Source organism: Narcine bancroftii, chromosome 8 (assembly GCF_036971445.1).
Source record: "Narcine bancroftii isolate sNarBan1 chromosome 8, sNarBan1.hap1, whole genome shotgun sequence".
In the NCBI taxonomy this organism is placed as follows: Eukaryota; Metazoa; Chordata; class Chondrichthyes; order Torpediniformes; family Narcinidae; genus Narcine; species Narcine bancroftii.
Window position 1 is genome coordinate 86878081 of NC_091476.1, and position 22159 is coordinate 86900239.

Below are 22159 nucleotides of genomic sequence, written 5' to 3' on the forward strand. Positions count from 1 at the left end.
TCATTTTCTTTCCTTCAGTGAAGTTTCTTTCTGTCTATTCTGTCTAGGTTCTGTTAACTCAGAATCCATCTTCACTACATCACCTTTTCAACCTCTGCACTGTTTTACACACCTGCCCTTTCAACTCTTGACAGTTTGTTTCCTGTTTATTGTTGGTCAGTTTTATTTTCTGTTCTGAATATTTTTGATGTTCTTTTTCCATCAGGTGCACAGGAGGAAGCTGCCATCAGCCCCTTCCTGGTGATGACCTGAATCTTTGATTGTGTCATTAGTGTGACGGCGTCTCACATTCCTGGCCATTTCTCCTGATTCTTGCTGCCTCTGGCTGAGCCACGTTCCAAGGGAAAACATTCCCAACCTCTGCGGTTGGCGTAGTGATTAGCGCAATGTTGTGACATCGCCACTGACCACGATTGGGGAATCGAATGCTGCACTGTCTGGAAGGAGTTTGTTCGTTCTCCACATCTGTGTAGGTTTTCCCCAGGTGCTCTGCTTTCCACCTAATTGGTCAGCAAGGGCTTGAGGGCCAGAACAGCCTATTACATAGAAACATAGAAACATAGAAGATAGGAGCAGGAGTAGGTCATTCGACCCTTCGAGCCTGCTCCGCCATTCAACGAGATCATGGCTGATCTTAAAGTTCAGTACCCCGTCCCCGTCTTCTTCCGTAACATTTAATACCCTTATACTGAAGAAATATATCTAATTCCCTCTTAAATAGATTTAATGAACCTGCCTCCACTGCCCTCTGTGGCAATGAATTCATCAGATTCACCACCCTCTGGGTAAAGAAATTCCTCCTCATCTCGGTCCTAAATGGTTTGCTTATTATCCTCAAACCATGGCCCCGGGTTCTGGATTTTCCCATCATTGGAAACATCCCATCTGCATCCATTCTGTCCAGTCCTGCCAGAATTTTATATGTCTCTATGAGATCCCCTCTCAATCTTCTAAACTCCAGCGAGTACAATCCCAATTTGTGCAATCTTTCCTCATAAGTCATTCCTGCCATTCCAGGTATCAGCCTGGTGAATCGCCTCTGCACTCCCTCCATTGCAAGAACATCCTTCCTTAGATAAGGTGACCAAAACTGCACACAATACTCCAGGTGGGGTCTCACCAAGGCTCTGTACAGCTGCAGTAAGGTACCTTATTCCTATACTCAAACCCTCTTGATATGAAGGCCAACATACCATTTGCCTTTTTAACCACCTGCTGTACCTGCATGCTCGCCTTCAGAAACTGATGTACAAGTACCCCTAGGTCTCTCTGCACTTCCCCATCTCTTAATCTATTGCTATTCAAATAGTAATCTGCCCTCCGGTTTGTATTACCAAAGTGGATAACCTCACATTTATCCACATTGTAGTGCATTTGCCATGTATCTGCCCAGTCCCTCAATTTATCCAAATAACACTGGAGCTTCCTGACCCCCTCTTCTATGCACACAACCCCTCCTTGCTTAGTGTCATCTGCAAATTTGGAGATATTACATCCAATCCCCTTATCCAGATCATTTATGTAAATTGTGAACAGCTGGAGTCCCAGTACAGATCCCCTGAGCACCCCACTGGTCACCGCCTGCCACTCAGAAAATGAGCCATTTATCCCAACTCTCTGTCTTCTACCTGCCAGCCAGTTCTCAATCCACATCAATACTTTGCCCCCAATCCCATGAGCCTTGATTTTGGAAGCCAGTCGTTTATGCGGGACCTTATCGAAGGCCTTTTGGAAGTCCAGGTACACCACATCCACTGGCTCTCCCCCATCTATTTTACCTGTCACCATCTCAAAGAATTCCAATAGATTTGTCAAGCACGATTTACCTTTTGTAAATTACCATACTGTATGTCTATATTTTGGTTAATTTAATTTTTTTTTTCATTTCTTGGATTTCTCTGTTCTGCCACCAAATCTTCTCTGTGATTTCGGGATGTGTTGGCCCAACTATTGTATCTAATCTCTTTTCAGCTCATGCTTCCATTATTTCTGGAGTTAAACGAGAAAATCTGCAGCTGCTGGGGTCAAATGCAATTGCACAAACGTGTTGGAGGAACCCAGCAGGTCACACATCCACAGGGAGGAAAGGGTAACTAATGTGTAGAGCCCTGCCTCATGTACAAGCAAAAAGGTTGGGCGGAGTGGGGAGCAGGAGAGCCGAGGAGAGATGATGGAGAAGGAGAGGTACACAGCTAACAGGTAGGTGGATGCAGGTAGAAGGGTGGAAAGGCGAGCAAGCTGAGAAGTGAATAGGGGAGGGATAGCTCTCTTAATGGAGAAGGAAGGGAAGGTGTCAGACTAATAGGGTATAAATATGAATTAATACTTGTGGTGTGGGGGTTCTGACGGATGGAGACACTCAGGGGAGGGGGTTAACAGAAATTTGAAGTTGGAGCCTGCCTATTTTTGCATATACCTGATAAAGGGCCCAAGCCCGAACCATTGGCTACCGGCCCCCATTTTGACAGCATTTCACAGGAGCACAAATCCTTTCTGGCTTCATCATTGTATGGTACAGTAACTGATCGCAGAAATGCTGAGTCATCTGGTGGTCTATGTACAGTCAGATGACAATAAACTTGAACTTGAAAAGCTGCAGTTACTCGTGACCAAGAAATTTTGTTTGGTCATCTCTCATATTTCCCCACACCTTGATGAAGGCCTCAAGCCTGAAACATTGCTGATGTATCTTTGCTACATAAAGACACTGTTTGACCTGGTGAGTTTCTCTAGCATTTGTGTGTTTTTTCACCTAACCACGGTGTCAACAGAATCCTGTGTTTTACCAAGAAATTCCCAAAGGTCACTTGAAATTGTGAGGGATCATGTTGCTAATACACTTCCAACTGAGAGGTAATGGGCAGCAGGATAATGTTCCTACCCCATAGTTTCATTCACCCAAATTTCAACCTCACCTGTGTTTCTTCCTGCAGCCCCAGATGTATGACTGATAGGATAATTATTACAGCAAAGGTGTCGGCAGGTGTTAAATTTTATGCATACAGACATACGACATAGTAACAGACCTTTATGGCCCATGCTACTCAAATACACCAATTAACGTTTAACCCCTGTATGCATTTTTTTGTGTGAATGAGCTGCAAAACACGAGCTGGCTGATTCAACAAGAGGTTTTTGGCATTCATTGCAAAGAGGTTGGAGTTTAAGAATAGGGAGGTTTCATTACAGTTGCGTCGAGTGTTAGTGAAGCTATCCATATCCAGTTTTGGTCCTCTTACCAAACGCGTAGTAGTATTGGAAGCAGCCCAAAGGAGATTCACCAGGCTAATTCCCCAGATGACGGGATGATCCTACCAACATTTGTCCAATTAAACCAGATAGGTCTGTATTCCTTGGAGTTTAGAAGAATGAGGGATAACCTTATTCAAGCATATAAGGACCTCAGGGGGATTGACAGGACAGGTTAGATGCTAAGATGCTCTCACCAGTGGGAGAATCACGAGAATGGAAATATGGCGACAAAAGAAGGGATTGGTCTGTTGTGCATAGAAACGATCTTCTCACTGCCACTTCTGGATGGAATGCACAGAGCCTGAAAATCGGTCAAGAACAGTTTCTTTCCAGTGATTATCAGACTCCAGGATTTCCCATTCTCGCACTAATCCTGGGTTGTCTGCCTTGTTGTAAGTCTCTTTGTTGCATTAGGATTACTGTGAATATTTATTATCTAGCCTATATATTTATGTCTTTTTAAATTCAATTCAATTTATTGACTCTGAGAGCTTTGTTTTGTTCTGCTTCAGCTTAGTAGGAATTTCAGGCATCTGTACATTGTACCATAAACTCATTACCAATGATCAATTTTTTTTTGTCTCAGGGGGCAGTGAATCTTTGAAATTCTCTACCCCCAAGGCTGGTGGAAGCCAGATCATGAGATATAGTTAAGGCAGTGAAAGGTAATATTTGAAATGAGCCAACATCGATCAGCCATTTGAATGGTGGAACACGTGACCTCCTCCTGCTCCTATATTCTTGGACTTGATGGGCATGTTCAAAGAGTGAGAAATTACTGGGTGATAAGTGGGGGGATGGGAAAGTCTGAGCCTTAATGTCTGGCCTCCTCCTCCGCCTGTTAAAAATCTGAAATGAGGAGTCCTCCTTTTGCAGAGCTCAGATTTCTGACACATCAGACTGATTCCCTCCCACGTCTCTCATAAGCAGCCCATCAAGTTAATTGGCTGCAGGAAGTTGGTGCTTGTGAGTAAGTGGGAGGTGAAATCCGCAGGGAGTTGACGGGAATCTAGAGAGGATAAAATGGGTTCAGGCAGTATTAGTGTAACAAGAATTTAGTGCTCAATAGCTGACTTTGATTCAAAGGGTCTGTTTCCATAAGACCATAAAAAAAAACATAGGAATGGAATTAGACCTTTGGCCCATCAAGTCTGATTTACTATCTTTTTCAACTACATTCTCCTCTGTGCTCCAAGAAATGCTTGATTCCCTTTCTGATCAAAAATGTATCTACCAGTGCTTTAACTATCCCAGTGACTTGACCTCCCCAGCCCTCTGTGGCAACAATTTCCACAAATTCACCTCCCTCTCGGTGTAGAAATTCCCTCATCTCTTTTTTTAAATGGACATTTTTGTATTGTGAGGCTTTGGCCTGTGGTCCCAGACTCCCCAACTGTAGCAAATATAATCTCCACATCCACTCTATCGAGGCCTTTCAGTGTTCAATAGGATTCAATGAGATACCACCCCCCCACCATTCTTCTAAACTCCAGCGTGTACAATCCTAGAGCCATCAAATGCTCCTCATATGTATACCCTTTCCCTCCAGGGACCACCCTTCCAAAGACTCAATGACACTATAAATGCAGACAGTGAAGGCTGAAGCTGAAGTCTCAGTGCAGGAAGCGATTAAAACTGGCAAAAATGTACGTGAATAAACAAGGTTGATTATGTATTTCTGATCTTTTTTATTTATTGTCTCTTTTAATTTGGTTAAGTGTAGGTTTATAGTTGCTTATTTTTGCAGTTTTTTTTTGTAAAGAGGCAGCAATTAAGAACTTTGGTGCATATGTACTTTGTGTAATGTATATGACCATAATCAAGGTTATTGTCATCGCTGCAAGCCCCAACTGGAGACAGCTGCATTACACAGCTCAAAGCAGCTGATATTAACTTTATCTTTAATTACTCATGAGTGCACCTTTATATAATCTGAAAATTTGGGTTGAAGCCACATCAAAGTTTTAAATTTCAGTTAGTTCATTGCAACAGTAATTTGATTTTAATTTAGACATACAGTGCAATAATAGGCCTATCCGGCCCACGAGCCCATGCTGCCAAAATACCTTAATCAACCCAAACCCCGCGTATATTTTGAAAGGTGGGTGAAATCTTAACATTTGGAGGAAACCTACGCAGACATGGGGAGAACATAAAACTCCTTACAGCCAGTGCCAGATTTGAACCTAGGTCGCTGACGCATTTAGTGCTCAATAGTTGACTTATGCTAACCATTACTAATCGTATTAGCCGTCTGGCACTATAATAACTGCTTCACTAAGCATGCTGTCCTAAGACAAAAGTAAAATGGCGTGAATGAATTGTAAAACAAAAATTGTGTGTGTATGTGTGTACACTGTGGTTTGGAGAAATACGGTTTTGTCTAGTTGTACATATGCAGTCAGATGGTAATAAACTTGAGTGAAACACCAAAGTCTGCAGATGCTGTGATTGTAGTTAAAAACTCACCAAGATGCTAGATGAACTCAGGTGGTCTTTAGAACATCTACAGGAGACAAAGATATATTGCCGACATTTCGGGCCTGAGCCCTTCTTCAAGGAATAAACAGAATGACCCAGAAGCAGAAAATCTCAGAAAGTCTTAGAATTTAGACAATGAGGAGGAATCCAGACCAACAAAAGGTGTTAATTGGACCTGTTCTGCGTACCCATGATGAGCTCTGACTTCATTGACTTTGCTGAATCCAATTAACACCTTTTGTTGGTCTGGATTCCTCCCCATGGTTTGAATTCTGAGACTTTCTGAGATTTCCTGCTTCTGGCTCATCCTTCTTATTCCTTGAAGAAGGAAAGCCTCAGACCCGAAATATCAGCCATATAACTTTGTCTCCTATAGACACAAAATGACTGTGTAAGTTCCTCCAACATTGAACTTGGAGCTGGTAATGAGAGAAACTTAAGGGAACAGTTGTCCTGACATCATGCTCAAGGAGCGATCTGTTGTAGGTATATATCAGTAACAATGTGAGAATGGACGACCACCACTCAGTGCTGAAGTGAACTCCCTCCTTCTCACTGAAGATGTACTCTCTGGTGGAGCATCCACCGAGCTAAATCAAAACGTTTCAGAACAAAAATAAATCAACAGTTCTAAAAAGCGCATCCTACTACCACACCTGTAATCTCAGGGCAAAAAAATTCCTCACTTCACCTGATGTAGTTCAATGACAAAGTGCAGAATATTATTACACTTTAAACTGGGTTGATAAATGATACTCAGGTCTGTGCCCAAGCTAAACACTTACACGAATATGGAGTGCCCATATCCCACTTGCTGAGACAGGTGTAGATGTTATAGAGAGCCATCAAATTAAACAGTCAGTATGTCCAAGTTGACTATCAAGTTCCAATCTATACTTCCATTTCCCAACTCTAGGGCTGCAGTGTATGCCTTGGGAATTTAAACACTCATCTAGAAACTTTTTAAATATTGTGAAAGTACCTGACTCCTTTATCCTCCCAGACAATTTGTTCCACCTTCAGACTTGTGGGTGACAAAATCCTTAATCAGATCATCTTCTCAAATCTAAATTCTCATCTCTACCCTTTGTTCCAGGACACCTCTATCATGCAGAAATCATTCTTACTATCTTCCCTTCCAATGCCTTTCAGAACGGAGTATGTTCATAAGATCACCCCTCAGCCTCCTCCCCTCCAAGAACTTTTCTCATTATTTATTACTGAATATTTATGCTTTTGTATTTGCAGTGTGGTGCTACCACTATGTATGTAGCTGGCCTGCTCCCTGTGCGAACACGTTAAGGTAACTAAATTGTACTATCAATCAACCTCAATCAGACAGAGAATCGTGATTAATAATCTTTAATCACCTTAAAGTGTCAGCACAGCTTGAAATGTTGCTGTCCCGGTTCGAAGGCAGGTACTGAGGGAGGGGTTTGAGTGTAACGGCCTTTATGGGGATATCTGGGAGGGAGGAGTCACAGGTTCAAGGGGTGGGCCAGCCCATACAGTACATACAAATATCTATAAACATAGTGGTAGCATCACACACAGTCAGTTTATTTCTAGTTCTTTTTTTTATTTTGAGTACAGTTTCCACCAGTATGACCTGCAAAAAAGGACTTCAGGGTCCTATGTGATGTTATGTACTCTGACAATAAATTTGGACAGCCCAGATTACCAGTCTACCATAAGGGAGACATTCTGTCCCAAACAACATCATGATGAACTTCCATTTCACTCTCTCCATTCCAATCATATCCTTCCAATAGTGTGGTGTTCAGGGCAGCACATGACATTCCAGCTATGACCCAAATAGTGCTCTATAAAACTTGAATCAAGGCTCTCTGTTCTTCAGTTCTATCCCCCAACTATTATTTTTTTAGATATGCAGCACGGCCACAGGCCCTTCCAACCTATGAGCCCAAGCCACCCAATTGCACTCATGTTACACTCATGTGTCCAATTAACGTCCTAACCTTGTGCATCTTTGGAATGTGGGAAGAAACTGGAATACCAGGAGGAAATCCACACAGACACGGGGGAGAACGAACAGACTTCTAGCAGTCAGCGGTATATTCAACCTCAGGTCTCAGCCCCAGCAATAACATCATGCTAACTGCTGTGCTAAACGTGGAGCCTTATGAAGGCATGACTTTTCACCAGACTGTAGTGCCACCTTCAGAAATACTTGCCCTCGTACACAAAGGTCCCTTTGTTCTTCAATATTCCCCAGACCTCCATCTGTCAGAATCCCCACACCACAAGTATTAATTCATATTTATATCCTATTGGTCTGACGCCTACCCTTCCTTCTCCATTAAGAAAGCTATCCCTCCCCTATTCACTTCTCAGCTTGCTCGTTTTTCCACCCTTCTACCTCCCAGCGGGGACCCTTCTACCTCCCGGCGGCGGGGACGTGAGGGCAACGGGGACGTGGGGACGGCAGGGACATGGGGGCGGCGGGGACGTGGGGGAAGTGGGGATGTGGGGGAGGCGGGGATGTGGGGGCGGCAGGGACGTGGGGGCAGTGGGAGGAGAGGGGGGGAGAATGGGAAGTCGGAGACACAGGGAGATGGGTGATGGTGAGGAAAGGAGAGGGGGGGAGACTGGGAAGTCGGAGAGACAGGGAGACGGGTGACTGTGAGGAAAGGAGGGGGGGGAGACTGGGAAGTCAGAGAGACAGGGAGATGGGTGACTGTGAGGAAAGGAGAGGGGGGAGACTGGGAAGTCGGAGAGACAGGGAGATGGGTGACAGTGAGGAAAGGAGAGGGGGGAGACTGGGAAGTCGGAGAGACAGGGAGATGGGTGACTGTGAGGAAAGGAGAGGGGGGAAGACAGGGAAGTTGGAGAGACAGGGAGATGGGTGACTGTGAGGAAAGGAGAAGGGGGAGACTTGGAAGTTGGAGAGAAAGGGAGATAGGTGACTGTGAGGAAAGGGTGTAGAGAGACAGGGACACGGGAGGGACAGGGACACGGCAGGGATGAGGAAAGGGGGTGAGATAGGGACACGGGAAGGACAGGGACACGGGAGGGATGAGGAAAGGGGGTGAGGCAGGGACACGGGAGGTACAGAGACACGGGAGGGGTGAGGAAAGTGGGTGAGACAGGGACACGGGTGAATTGAGGAAAGGGGGTGAGTGAGGGACACGGGTGAGTTGAGGAAAGGGGGTGTGTCAAAGATATGGGTGAGTTGAGGAAAGGGGGTGAGTCAGGGACACGGGTGAGTTGAGGAAAGGGTTGAGTCAGGGACGGGTGAGTTGAGGAAAGGGGGTGAGTCAGGGACACGGGTGAGTTGAGGAAAGGGGGTGAGTCAGGGATGGGTGAGTTGAGGAAAGGGGATATGTCAGGGACACGGTTGAGTTGAGATAAGGGGGTGAGTCAGGGACACGGGTTTGTTGGGGGAAGGTCAGGGAGTCAGGGACAAGGGTGACTGTGAGGAAATGGGGTGGGAGAGACTGGGAAATGGGTGACTGTCAGGAAAGGGGGTTGAGAGACAGGGAAATGGGTGACTGTGAGGAAAGGGGGTGGAGAGAAAGGGAAATGGATGACTGTGAGGAAAGGGGGTGGAGAGAAAGGGAAATGGGTGACTGTGAGGAAAGGGGGTGGAGAGACAGGGAAATGGGTGATTGTGAGGAAAGGGGGGTGGAGAGACGGAGAGATGGGTGACTGAGAGGAAAGGGGGTAGAGAGACAGAGAAATGGCTGACTGTGAGGAATGGGGTGGGAGAGACTGGGAAATGGGTGACTGTCAGGTAAGGGGGTTGAGAGACAGGGAAATGGGTGACTGTGAGGAAAGGGGGTGGAGAGAAAGGGAAATGGATGACTGTGAGGAAAGGGGGTGGAGAGACAGGGAAATGAGTGACTGTGAGGAAAGGGGATGGAGGAACAGTTAAATGGGTGACTGTGAGTTAAAGGGATGGAGAGACAGGGAAATGGGTGACTGTGAAAAAAGGGGGTGGAGAGTCAGGGAAATGGGTGACTGTGAGAAAAGGGGGTGGAGAGAAAGGGAAATGGGTGACTGTGAGGAAAGGCGGAGAGAAAGGGAAATGGGTGACTGTGAGGAAAGGGGGTGGAGAGAAAGGGAAATGGATGACTGTGTGGAAAGGGGGTGGAGAGACAGGGAAATGGATGACTGTGAGGAAAGGGGGTGGAGAGACAGGGAAATGAGAGACTGAGGAAAGGGGGTGGAGAGACAGTTAAATGGGTGACTGTGAGGAAAAGGGGTGGAGAGATAGGGAAATGGATGACTGTGAGAAAAGGGGGTGGAGAGATAGGTAAGTGGGTGAGTGCGAGGAAAGGGGAGGAGAGACAGGGAAGTTGGTGACTGTGAGGAAAGGGGGTGGAGAGAAAGGAAAATGGATGACTGTGTGGAAAGGGGATGGAGAGACAGGGAAATGGATGACTGTGAGGAAAGGGGGTGGAGAGACAGGGAAATGAGAGACTGTGAGGAAAGGGGGTGGAGAGACAGTTAAATGGGTGACTGTGAGGAAAATGGGTGGAGAGATAGGGAAGTGTGTGAGTGTGTTAAAAGGGGGTGGTGAGACAGGGAAGTGGGTGAGTGCGAGGAAAGGGGTTGGAGAGACCGGGAAGTGGGTGACTGTGAGGAAAGGGGATGGAGAGACAGGGAAATGGGTGACTGTGTTAAAAGGGGGTGGCGAGACAGGGAAGTGGGTGAGTGCGAGGAAAGGGGGTGGAGAGACCGGGAAATGGGTGACTGTGAGGAAAGGGGATGGAGAGACAGGGAAATGCGTGACTGTGAAGAAAGGGGAGGAGAGACAGGGAAATGGGTGACTGTGAGAAAAGGGGGTGGAGAGACAGGGAAGTGTGTGAGTGTGTTAAAAGGGCGTGGTGAGACAGGGAAGTGGGTGAGTGCGAGGAAAGGGGTTGGAGAGACCGGGAAGTGGGTGACTGTGAGGAAAGAGGGTGGAAAGACAGGGAAGTGGGTGAGTGCGAGGAAAGGGGAGGAGAGACAGGGAGTTGGTGACTGTGAGGAAAGGGTGTGGAGAGAAAGGGACATGGGAGGGACAGGGACACGGGAGGGACAAGGACACGGGAGGGACAGAGACACGGGAGGGATGAGGAAAGGGTAAGTTGAGGAAAGGGGGTGAGTCAGGGACACGGATGAGTTGAGGAAAGGGGGGTGAGTCAGGGATGGGTGAGTTGAGGAAAGGGGATATGTCAGGGACACGGTTGAGTTGAGATAAGGGGGTGAGTCAGGGACAAAGGTTTGTTGAGGAAAGGTCGGGGAGTCAGGGACACGGGTGACTGTGAGGAAATGGGGTGGAGAGACAGGGAAATAGGTGATTGTGAGGAAAGGGGGGTGGAGAGACGGAGAAATGGCTGACTGTGAGGAATGGGGTGGGAGAGACTGGGAAATGGGTGACTGTCAGGAAAGGGGGTTGAGAGACAGGGAAATGGGTGACTGTGAGGAAAGGGGGTGGAGAGAAAGGGAAATGGATGACTGTGAGGAAAGGGGGTGGAGAGACAGGGAAATGAGTGACTGTGAGGAAAGGGGATGGAGGAACAGTTAAATGGGTGACTGTGAGTTAAAGGGGTGGAGACACAGGGAAATGGGTGACTGTGAAAAAAGGGGGTGGAGAGTCAGGGAAATGGGTGACTGTGAGAAAAGGGGGTGGAGAGAAAGGGAAATGGGTGACTGTGAGGAAAGGGGGTGGAGAGACAGGGAAATGGGTGATTGTGAGGAAAGGGGGGTGGAGAGACGGAGAGATGGGTGACTGAGAGGAAAGGGGGTAGAGAGACAGGGAAATGGCTGACTGTGAGGAATGGGGTGGGAGAGACTGGGAAATGGGTGACTGTCAGGAAAGGGGGTTGAGAGACAGGGAAATGGGTGACTGTGAGGAAAGGGGGTGGAGAGAAAGGGAAATGGATGACTGTGAGGAAAGGTGGTGGAGAGACAGGGAAATGAGTGACTGTGAGGAAAGGTGATGGAGGAACAGTTAAATGGGTGACTGTGAGTTAAAGGGATGGAGAGACAGGGAAATGGGTGACTGTGAAAAAAGGGGGTGGAGAGTCAGGGAAATGGGTGACTGTGAGAAAAGGGGGTGGAGAGAAAGGGAAATGGGTGACTGTGAGGAAAGGCGGAGAGAAAGGGAAATGGGTGACTGTGAGGAAAGGGGGTGGAGAGACAGGGAAATGGGTGACTGTGCAGAAAGGTGATGGAGTAACAGGGAAATGGGTGACTGTGAGGAAAGGGGTTGGAGAGACAGGGAAATGGGTGACTGAGGACAGGGAGTGGAGAGACAGGGAAATGGGTGACTGTGAGGAAAGGGGGTGTAGAGACAGGGAAATGGGAGAGGCAGGGAAATAGTGGAGACAGGGAAATGGGAGAGACAGTGAAATGGGAGAGACAGGGAAATGGGAGAGACAGGGAAATGGGAGAGAGGGAAATGGGAGAGACAGGGAAATTGGAGAGACAGGGAAATGGGAGAGACAGGGAAATGGGAGACTGTGAGGAAAGGGAGTGGAGAAACAGGGAAGTGGGACACTGTGTGGAAAGTGGGTGGAGAGATAAGGAAGTGGGTTACTGTGGGAAAATGGGTGACTGTGAGGTAAGGGGGCCGAGAGACAGGGAAATGGGTGACTGTGAGAAAAGGGGGTGGAGAGACAGGGAAGTGTGTGAGTGTGTTAAAAGGGGGTGGCGAGACAGGGAAGTGGGTGAGTGCGAGGAAAGGGGGTGGAGAGAACGGGAAATGGGTGACTGTGAGGAAAGGGGATGGAGAGACAGGGAAATGCGTGACTGTGAAGAAAGGGGGTGGAGAGACAGGGAAATGGGTGACTGTGAGAAAAGTGGGTGGAGAGACAGGGAAGTGTGTGAGTGTGTTAAAAGGGGGTGGCGAGACAGGGAAGTGGGTGAGTGCGAGGCAAGGGGTTGGAGAGACAGGGAAGTGGGTGAGTGTGTGAAAAGGGGGTGGCGAGAAAGGGAAGTGGGTGAGTGCGAGGAAAGTGGGTGGCGAGACTGGGAATTGGGTGAGTGTGAGGAAAGGGGGTGGCGAGACAGGGAAGTGGGTTACTGTAAGGAAAGGGGGTGGAAAGACAGGGAAATGGGTGACTTTGAGGAAAGGGGTGGAAAGACAGGGAAATTGGTGACTGTGAGAAAAGGGGTGGAGAGACAGGGAAGTTGGTGAGTGTGAGGAAAGGGGTTGGAGAGACAGAGAAGTGGGTGAGTGTGTGAAAAGGGGGTGGCGAGACTGGGAAGTTGGTGTGTGTGATGAAAGGGGGTGGTGAGACAGGGAAGTGGGTGACTGTGAGGAAAGGGTGTGGACGACTCTGAGGAAAGGGGGTGGCGAGACAGGGAAGTGGGTGACTGTAAGGAAAGGGGGTGGAAAGACAGGGAAATGGGTGACTGTGAGGAAAGGGGTGGAGAGACAGGGAAGTGGGTGACTGTGAGGAAAGAGGGTGGAGAGAGAGTGAAGTGGGTGACTGTGAGGAAAGGCGTGGAGAGACAGGGAAGTGGGTGACTGTGAGAAAAGTGGGTGTAGAAACAGGGAAGTGGGTGACTGTGGGGAAATGGGTGACTGTGAGGAAAGGGGATGGAGAGACAAGAAAATGGGTGATTGTGAGGAAAGGGGGTGGAGAGACAGGGAAATGAGTGACTGTGAGGAAAGGGGATGGAGAGACAGTTAAATGGGTGACTGTGAGTTAAAGGTGTGGAGAGACAGGGAAATGGGTGACTGTGAAGAAAGGGGTTGGAGAGTCAGGGAAATGGGTGACTGTGAGAAAAGGGGGTGGAGAGAAAGGGAAATGGGTGTCTGTGAGGAAAGGCGGAGAGATAGGGAAATGGGTGACTGTGAGGAAAGGGGTTGGAGAGTCAGGGAAATGGGTGACTGTGAGAAAAGGGGGTGGAGAGAAAGGGAAATGGGTGTCTGTGAGGAAAGGCGGAGAGATAGGGAAATGGGTGACTGTGAGGAAAGGGGGTGGAGAGACAGGGAAATGGGTGAGACAGGGAAATGGGAGAGACAGGGAAATGGGAGAGACAGGGAAATGGGAGAGACAGGGAAATGGGAGAGACAGGGAAATGGGAGACAGGGAAATGGGAGAGACAGGGAAATGGGAGAGACAGGGAAATGGGAGAGACAGGGAATTGGGAGAGACAGGGAAATGGGAGACTGTGAGGAAAGGGGGTGGAGAAACATGGAAGTGGGACACTGTGGGTGGAGAGATAGGGACGTGGGTGGGTCAGGGGCGTGGAAGGGACAGGGGTGTGGGAGGGACTGGGGCATGGGAGGGACAGGGGCGTGGGAGGGTCAGGGTTGTGGGTGGGACAGGGGCGTGGGAGGGACAGGGGCGTGGGAGTGACAGGGGCGTGGGAGGTACAGGGGCGTGGGAGGGTCAGGGGTGTGGGTGGGACAGGGACGTGGGAGGGACAGGGGCGTGGGAGAGCCAGGGGCGTGGAAGGGACAGGGGCATGGGAAGGACAGTGACATGGGCAACTGTGAGGAAAAGGGGGGACAGGGGCATAGGAGACTGTGAGGAAAAGGGGGGGAGAGAGACAGGGGCATGGGAGACTGTGAGGAAAAGGCAGAGGGGGGGAGAGAAGGGCCATGGGAGACTGTGAGGAAGAATGGGGGGATAGAAGGGCCATGGGAGACTGTGAGGAAGAATGGGGGGAGATACAGGGCCATGGGAGACTGTGAGGAAAAGGGTGGGAGAGACAGGGCCATGGGAGACTGTGAGGAAAAGACGGGGAGAGACAGGGCCATGGGAGACTGTGAGGAAAAGGCAGGGAGAGACAGGGCCATGGGAGACTGTGAGGAAATGTGGGGAAGAGACAGGGGCATGGGAGACTTGTGAGGAAAAGGGGCGGAGAGACAGGGGCATGGGAGACTTGTGAGGAAAAGGGGCGGAGAGACAGGGGCATGGGAGACTGTGAGGAAAAGTGGGGAGAGACAGGGGCATGGGAGAATGTGAGGAAAAGGGGGGGAGAGACAGGGCCATGGGAGACTATGAGGAAAAGTGGGGGGAGAGACAGGGCCTTGGGACACTGTGGGGAAAAGGGCGGGAGAGACAGGGCCATGGGAGACTGTGAGGAAAAGTGGGGGAGAGACAGGTCCATGGGAGTCTGTGAGGAAAAGTGGGGGGTGAGACAGGGTCATGGGAGACTGTGAGGAAAAGGGGGGGAGAGACAGGTCCATGGGAGTCTGTGAGGAAAAGTGGGGGGTGAGACAGGGTCATGGGAGACTGTGAGGAAAAGGTGGGGGGAGAGACAGGGCCATGGGTGACTGTGAAGAAAGGGCGGGAGAGACAGGGCCATGGGTGACTGTGAGGAAAAGTGGGGGAGAGACACGGCCATGGGTGACTGTGAGGAAAGGGGGGGAGAGACAGGGCCATGGGTGACTGTGAGGAAAGTGGGGGGAGAGACAGGGAAATGTGGTAGACAGGGAAATGGGTGACTGTAAGGAAAGGGGTCGAGGCAGCGAAATGGGTGACTGTGAGGAAAAGGGGGTAGAGACAGGGAAATGGGAGAAACAGAGATATGGGTAACTGTGAGGAAGGGGGGAAACAGGGAAGTGGGAGAGACAGGGAAATGGCTGACTGTGAGGAAAGTTGGGGGGGGTTAAAGACAGGTAGTGCAGAGAACCCCTGTGGCTGTTCCCCTCAAGAAGAATACTTGTTTGGATACTGTGGAGGTGGATGATCTACAGGGATTGTCATGGATGTTGGGTCTCTGGCGCCAGGGGCTGGACCCTTGGCTCAGAAGAGAAGCAGATAGGAGGTTTGCTGAATGAGATTGTGTATCCTGGTTTGTATGTTACCTCCCAGGGTTAAGGATGTCTCTGATTGAGTCCACAGCATTCTGGAGGGTGAGCAGCCAGAGAACATGGTCCACGTGTGGACCAATTACATAGTTAGAAGTGGGGTTGAGTTCCTGTAAAGGGATTACATAGAGTTAGGGAAGAAGTTGAAAAGCCACACCTCGAGGGTGGCAATCTCAGGATTTAAGTCTGCGCCACACACTAGTGAGGGTAGAAATAGGAAGTTGTGGAGGATGAATGTGTGGCTCAGGGGCTGGTGCAGGTGTTTAGATTTCTGGATCATTGGGATCTCTTCTGGGGCAAGTCAGACCTGTACAAAAGGGTCGGGCTGCACTTGAACTGGAGGAGGACCAATGTCCTGGTGGGTAGGTTTGCTAGAGCTGTTGGGGAGGGTTTAAACTAGTTTGGTGATGGGGTGGGGGGTGATGGGGTAGGAACCATAATGAAAGTATGGAGTGTAAGGAGAAACACCACCTAGATTGTAGGGAACAGAAATATAAATGAGGGAGGGAGGAAGGTAAATAGGTAGTTGGTAACAAAAGGGAATATGTGGAGGACAGTCCCTCAACGGCATACATTTTAATGCAAGGAGCAATGTAAATGCGGAGGATGAGCTTAAGGCATGGATGGCCACATGGAAATATAATATTGTGGCCATCAGTTGCAGGAAGGGCTTGTTTGGCAGTTAAATATTCCAGGATTCTATTCTTTTAGACATAACAGAACAGGGTGGGGGGTAAAAGCTGGAGGAGTTGCATTGCTTTACATTACAGCAGTGCTGTGGGAGGATGGTTTAGAGGGATCGTGCAGGGAGGCTATTTGGGTAGAATTGAGGAATGTCAGGGGCATGAAAACATTAATGGGAGTGTATTATAGACCATCAAATTGGCTGAGGGAATTAGAGGAACAAATTTGTGAGGAGATTGCATAAATGTGTAATAAACATAAGGTGGTAGTTGTGGGAGATTTTAACTTTCCAAACATTAACTGGGAAGCCCATAGAGTAAGAGGGCTGGATGGGTGGGAGTGTGTCAAATGTGTTCAGGAAAGTTCTCTTCTTCAATATGTAGAAGAATTGACTGAAAGAGACAGTATTGGATCTCCTATTAGGGATCGAGATAGATCAGGTGAGAGAAGTTTGTGTTGGGGAACACTTTGGGTCTAGTGATCACAATACTATTAGTTTTATGCTAGTGATGGAAAAGAATAGAGGTGGGCCAAAGGTTGAGACTCTTGATTGGAAGAGAGTAAATTTCAAGGGGATGGGGAAAAATTTGGAGGGTGTGGATTGGGATTCATTACTTTCAGGGAAGAATGTAGCTGATAAATGGAGGATATTCAAAGGAGAAGTTCTGAGAGCACAGAGTCGGTCTGTCCCCGTGAGGATTAAAGGAAAGGTTAGAAACTGTAGGGAGCCTTGATTTTCAAAATATATTGGGAACTTGGTTTGGAGGAAGTGGGATGTGTACAACAGGTAGACACAGCAGGGAGTGGATGAGCTGCTTGAGGAATATAAGGAGTGTATTAAAAAAAATTCTTAAAGAAATTAGAATGACTAAAAGGAGATATGAAGCTGCTTTGGCAGGAAAGGAAAAAATAAATCCAAAGGGTTTCTATAGGTATATAAAAATAAAAGAATAGTGAGGGATAAAATTGGACCCCTTGAAGATGAGGGGGGTAGGTTCTGAGAAGTCAGAGGAGATGGGAGAATTTTTTTTTTCTTCAGTATTCAGTAAGGAAAAGAATATTGAGCCAGATGAAGGGAAGAAATATGGTAGGGAGCTCATGGATAATATAAGGATTAATGACCAGGTAGTGTTGGCTATATTGAAAAAGATCATGATCTTGATCTCCAGGTCCTGACAAAATATTCCCTAGGACCCTGAGGGAGGTTAGTGAACAAATAGTCGGGGCGTTGACAGAAAGATTTAAAATGTTATTGGTCACGGGGGAAGTGTTGGAAGACTGGAGGGTGGCTCCTGTTGATCTTCTGTTTAAAAAAGGATCTAAAAGTAGACCTGGTAATTATAGGCCTGTAAGTCTAATGTTTGTGGTGGGTAAATTAATGGAAGATGTTCTTAGAGATGGTATATACAATCTGGAAAGATAGGAATTGATTTGGAGTAGTCAGCTTGGTTTCGTATGTGGTAGATCATGTCAAACAAATCTTGTAGAGTTTTTCGAGGAGGTTACTAAAAAGGTTGAAGGGAAGGTAGTGGATGTTGTTTATTTGAACTTTAGTAGAGCTTTTGATAAGGTTTCCCATAAGAGGTTAGTAAGAAAAATGGAAGCATTGGGTATTGAAGTGGTGAAATGGATTCAACAATGGTTAATGAGAGATGCCAGAGAGTAGTGGTGGAAAATTGTTTGTTGAATTGGAGGCCAGTAACGAGTCGAGTGCCTCAGGGATCGGTACTGGGTTCACTGCTGTTTGTCATGTATATTAACATTCTAGATGATAGGGTAGCAAATTGAATTAATAAATTTGCAGATGATACAAAGGTTGGTGGTGTTGTGGACAGTGAGGAAGATTATCAAAGCTTACAGGGTGATTATAGGACAGTTAGAAGAGTGGGCTGAAAGATGGCAGATGGAGTTTAATACTGATAAGCGTGAGGTGCTACATTTTGGTAGAACTAATCAAAATAGGACATGCACGTTAAATGGTAGACAATTGAGGAGTGCAGTGGAACAAAGCGATTTGGGAGTCATGGTACATAATTCTCTGAAAGTTGAATCACATGTGCATAGGGTAGTGAAGAAGGAATTTAGTATGTAGGCTTTCTTAAATCAGTATTGAATACAGGATTTGGGATGCTATGTTGAAATTGTATAAGGCATTGGTGAGGCCAAATTTGGAATATTGTACAGTTTTGGTCACCAAATTACAGGAAGGATATAAACAGTATAGAGAGAGTGCAGAGAAGGTTTATGAGAATGTTGACTAGGTTTCAGGGTTTGAGTTACATTGAACGGTTGAGCAGGCTCAGACTTTATTCCTTGGAGCGTAGAAGATTGAGGAAGGTATTTAAAATTATAAGGGGGACGGATAGAGTCAATGTGGACAGGCTTTTTCCACTGAGAGTGGGGGAGATTCAAACAAGAGGGCATGGATTGAGAGTAAAAGGTGGAAAAGTTTAAGGGAAACATAAGGGGGAATTTCTTCATGCAGAGGGTGGTGGGGGTATGGAATGAGCTTCCAACAGTGGTGGTAGAAACTATATTAATATTCAAGGATAGGTTGGATAGTTGTATGGACGCAAGAGGTGTGGAGGGTTATGGGCCAAATGTGGGTCAGTAGGACGAGGTGGGAGATTATATTTGGCATGGACTAGTAGGTCCAAACTGGCCTGTTTCTCTGCTGTAAATGGTTATATCATGTGTTTCTTCAAATTTATTAGAAGAATCCAATGCAGCACTTCTAATTTTCTCTAAATTCAAACAGGGCATGGTTTGAGAGGAGGAGTGAGGTCCTTTCATCTCAACTTCCCGAGCCATTAGGATAGTGAAAGCGATCATCTGACAAGCAGAAGCTGGACAGTGACCTACATCTGCTCCTAAGTGAGGGATTTGGTTGTAAATCAATTGCAAGAATGACTGAAAGAGGATCAAAGACATCTTTCCAAATCTTCTAAAACCAGACAGGACCAAAATGTATGGGTCAATGTTGCCACTTGTGAATTACACCTGTCACAGATTGGATTAAAGCTAGGAAAAATGCAGAGAAGCTCGTCTTTAGATGAATGCACCCTGTGTACTACCTGTAAAAGTTAAAACCCTGTATTTTGTGTTTTTTGTTAATTTTATGACTACCCCTTAAGAAAGATTGTGGTTTGTAGTGTTACCATAGTTACTATGACATCATGCATTGTAATATCTGAACTTACTGAGTTTCGTTTCTCATTCTTGTGGTTCGTGGAGAACAATGGAAAGATTTGTGACCTTGAAATACTTTAAATTTGTTTTAATCATATTTTATCTTGTGTTAATCATTTCCTATCATCTGATATCGTTATGTCTTTAAATATAATTGAGTGCTTTGTTAATTAATCATTATGAAAATCTTGATGTGAAGTTGTGCAAAATATTATAATTTATATCAACGAATTCAAGCTACTTAAAGCTGCAATTACGAAGTTTGATTTATTGGAATATTAAGATAATAGTTCAGAATATTGATGCTTACATTTCTTTGAAGACAAAGTGTAATTGTGAAATAACAGAAAATGGAAGGTGTCATCTGCACTTACCTTAAATTGAATAACGGCGAGCTGAGCGCACTTTGACTAGTTCAAAAATCCTTTCCCACCTCTCTGCAGAAAAAGTCTGTGGAAGCTCCTGCTCCCATGCCCTTTTGAATTTATCAGTCAAGACTGTTTGCAATTTTCATAACATATCCTATAATTGCTATTAAATCCTTCTGGGAGGGGTTCAAAGAAATAATAGCATCCACTATATATGACTGATGCTGCAGGGGAAATAAAATATTTTTTAAAAAAGTCTAATTTGAAAAGATCTAAAAGGATGCGAATTAGGCAGACCATATTTGTTTTGAAAGTTACTCAAAGAATGGAAGACAAACAAATTTCAAACAAAGAACCCTTAGCCTTCCTAAAAAGAAAAAGCTTGGTCATTCAAAGATGGTTGAAAAAAAAAATTAGATAGAATAAAACCAGAGAGAGTATTTTTTTTCCATTAAAGAACCTCCGGAACTTAATCCATAATGTGTTTGGGTATAAGATTGGTCATCATTTATTAACTTGGGAAGTGCAAAAAGAGAAAAACTATCAAACATCTCTACCGATTTCAATCCCAGATTTACCCTTGACATTCATGTTGATCAGAATAAAAAATCCAGAATATGGAATATTAATTGCCCAACAGTAAAATCAGAAGTTAGGTTGAGCCAGCCCCCATCCTTTTTTTCAGTTTCAGTAATTGAGCTTTATTTAACCTTGCATTCTTATTCTGCCAAATTTAGGAAGATATCTTGGATTCAATAATATCAAAATTGGATTTTGGAATAAAAACTGGAATGGCTTGAAACAAATATAAAAGTTTAGGAAAAATCATCTTGATTGCATTAATGCAACATATTAATGATAATGGGGACCAAACAGAGAGGGATTGTTTCACATGATCAATCAGTGCAAAGAAACTTTAATTATTTTAGGAATTTAACACCCAAGATAGACAAAATAATAATTAACAACCATAAACAGTATATGCTCATAAACAGGTACCTGAATATTCAGGGGAAATAATTCATTCTTGTGAAGATTTAACTTATAGCCGTAAAAAAATGAATTGTTACAGCAAAGATATCGAAGGAATAGACTTATCTTGGCCTGAAACATATTACAACAAATCATCTGCATATAAAGATACTTTATGAATGCTACCTCCCCCCCATATCATTAGAATGTCAAAATGCAATTGCGAAGGGTTCAAGTATGTTTTAAATGTTGCAATAGTTCCAGTCTCAACCAACTCCCCCCTCATCAGTGTGGGTTAACAAGAACACTTGACCCATTTTGTGGAAGTCAGTCCCATTAAAAAGTTTTGTCATTACTCGCTGTTAGTATTCTCCAGTATTACATTAATTGCAAGAATTAATTTCCTCTTGGTAATTTCCATTCTTCTGTTCAGGTGAAGAGGTGCATGTGACAAATTGACGGTGTTTTAACAAGCAAAGTTTTTTAGGTTTTTTTTTCTAGCGTACTGCTATGTTCATGCCAAGTGAGATAATGTTGGTTTCTAATTCTTTCTCTAGAGGCAAAGATTCCTGCTTTCACTACTTGAAAGGACATTATAAATCCATATTTGGAGAGTACTTAACATTTCACCGAGTAAGGGACTTTCTTGCCTCATTCCCTATGCTGCCAGCAGGTTCAAAACAGCTGAGCGTATGAAATAGAGCAACAACTTACCATCTATTTTTCCCCCCATACCTCTTACCATTCACTCAAAGTACAATTTTTCCACATTTGGATATTTTTCTGCTTTCTAGAAATCTCATCCACTGTTGTACGGGCAAAAAATATTTCTAGCACAGTATCCAAGTAAACATGAAATTCAGGAGCAGGATGGCATTTTTATTATGTATGTATGAATTAATCGCATGGGTGCTGTCACATGATAATTTCATCTTTTGCAGATGGATGAATGCACATTCTATTTTACTAAATCTCAGTCACATCCATTGAATATTAAGTAAGTAATGAACAGTCCAGGATGTCTATTTATAGTCATCCCAATCTTTATTATTCACCACAAGATGTCAAAAACAATCAAGCTGGCTCCTCTCTGCTAATCATCAATTCACATGATTTCACCAGCGTGTAGTCTAAAAGATTATCGCTCTGCCCCATGTTTGCAGGGACCACTGCTTAGAATTCTTCTTCCTGATCCTCAGAATGATGGAATGCTCCACCTCCTCACTTGGTTAAGCCTTCCACCAGATTGCCGTGTCGTTGAAATTTGCTTCTGAAGAATTGTCAGGAAGGTGCTTCCTCTTTGTAGTTCGGTGAATGTTTTCCTGAAACTGCTGCTTCCTTTCTGCACTGACCACTGAGAAATGAGGCAAAGAGCAGAGACCGTGATGCTCATGGTCCCGTCACAGACAGGGGATGGTGGGATGTGTGTCCTGAG

The 22159-nt window shown here is 45.8% G+C and overlaps 1 long non-coding RNA gene across 1 annotated transcript in view; it reads left to right on the forward strand.

Moving 5' to 3' along the window:
* Positions 1-19235, forward strand: part of LOC138741797 (uncharacterized) — a 41449-nt gene extending 22214 nt beyond the window's left edge. Inside the window, exons 3-4 of the long non-coding RNA XR_011343765.1 lie at positions 6982-7036; positions 18954-19235. This is a non-coding gene — a long non-coding RNA (uncharacterized lncRNA). The remainder of the gene's footprint in view (positions 1-6981; positions 7037-18953) is intronic.
* The last annotated feature ends 2924 nt before the right edge of the window (positions 19236-22159 follow it).